The 1,755-nt window shown below is 38.8% G+C and overlaps 1 non-coding gene across 1 annotated transcript; it reads right to left on the bottom strand.

Annotated features, from left to right (window-relative positions):
• Positions 1–243: 243 nt before the first annotated feature.
• Positions 244–350, bottom strand: LOC131228412 (small nucleolar RNA R71). The gene has a single exon (XR_009162915.1). It is a non-coding gene; the product is annotated as a small nucleolar RNA R71 (small nucleolar RNA).
• Between the last annotated feature and the right edge of the window lie 1,405 nt (positions 351–1,755).

Here is a 1,755-nt window from a genome sequence, read left to right as displayed (position 1 = left end):
CCAAAGTTCCTTGGACTTGAATTTGAAAGTCCATACCTGCACTTGCAAGAATTTGATGAGGTTATAGCCACTTTATACTTTCCTAACGTGTCTAAGGACACGTCAGGTTGAAACTCTTTCTTTTCTCCTTGAAAGAGAAAGATAAGACGTGGTTGCACTCACTATGTCTGCGATCTATTGGCACATGGAATGACATGATGAGAGAGTTCATAAAAAAATTTCTTTCCATACCATAAGACGAACACCATCAGGAAATTGATCATAAACTTCACCCGAAAGGAAGATGAAACATTCTTCCAATGTTGGGAACGGTTCAAGGATCTCTTCAGTACATGCCCACAACACGATTTTGAAACATAGTACATAACAACTTTCTTTCATGACGGATTGACATCTTTCATGTGCCAATTCATTGAGATGATGTGTAATGGGAAATTCATGAATAAAAATGTTGATGAAGTGTGGGATTACTTTGACAAACTTGCTAAAACCGTATAATCATGGGACATCTCCCCAAAATTGAGCACCACCTTTAGGCTCACTCAATCAAAGGAGAGGGGTGGAATATACCTTCTGAAAGAGGATGATGATATCAATGCTAAAGTGGCTAATCTCATAAGGAAATTCGATGTCATGGAACTAAAGGAAAAGGCCAAGGAAACTGTTTACAGTATTTGTATTTGCAACATTCACACAACTGAAATTTGTCCAACAATACTTGTTTTTCAAGAGACACTGAATGAGCAATCTAATGCCGTGAATAATTACCAAAGACCTTTCAATGGACCCACCTCCAATACATAGAATCCTAGTTAGAGAAATCATCCAAACTTCAGTTGGAGGAATGGACAAACGACTTCTCCTCAAAGATTCCCTAATCAAATTCTAATTCAAGGGAAACCTCAAGAGGATCCGTTTTAAAAACATATTCGAGACCAAGAGCTACTTAACCAGGATATCAAATCAGCATTGGGAACACTTGTGTCATCTATTCAAAGGATAGAGTCGCACTTAACAATTGAGGGAAAGGGGATGCTTCTTCCTCAACCTGTCCCCAATCCCATACTGCAATATGAGATAAGTAATCCCAACTCTTCAAATCATATGGAGCAAGCTAAATCTATCACCACTCTTAGGAATGGGAAGACCATTGACAAAACTATTTCAGTTAGGGCTGAAAAGCTTAAGGACCCAGAAGAGGACAATGATGATAGACCTAGTACTACTCCACAAGAATTAGAACCGAAACTTCAAGGCAAGCCGATTACCCCATTTCCCCAATGGTTGATAGCACCAAACCCTCTCTCTAACTCGCAAAACATTCTAAAGGTTCTTAAGTGAAGGTCAATATTCCTCTGCTAAATGCTATAAAACAAATTCCTTCATATGCCAAATTTCTAAAAGACCTATGTATGATTAAGAGGCGGCAAAGTATCAAAAAGAAAATTTTTCTAACAGAAAAAGTGAGTGTCATCCTTAAGCAAGATGTGCTACAAAAATATAAAGATCTCGGTAGCCCAACCATCCCTTGTGTAATTGGAAACTACCAGATGGAGCATGCACTTCTTGACTTAAGAACGAGCGTAAATCTGATTCCTTACTCAGTTTACGAATAGCTAGGTTTGGGTGAATTGAAACCCACTCGAACCACATTACAACTTGCTAATTGCTCAGTCCGTGTACTGAGAGGGATAATCGAGGATGTGTTGGTCCAGGTTGATGAATTCTACTACCTGGTAGATTTTATCATCCTGG

Source organism: Magnolia sinica, chromosome 15, assembly GCF_029962835.1.
Source record: "Magnolia sinica isolate HGM2019 chromosome 15, MsV1, whole genome shotgun sequence".
Lineage (NCBI taxonomy): Eukaryota > Viridiplantae > Streptophyta > Magnoliopsida > Magnoliales > Magnoliaceae > Magnolia > Magnolia sinica.
The sequence above is the reverse complement of the archived record's forward strand: the minus strand, read 5'-3'. Positions and strand labels throughout refer to the sequence as shown.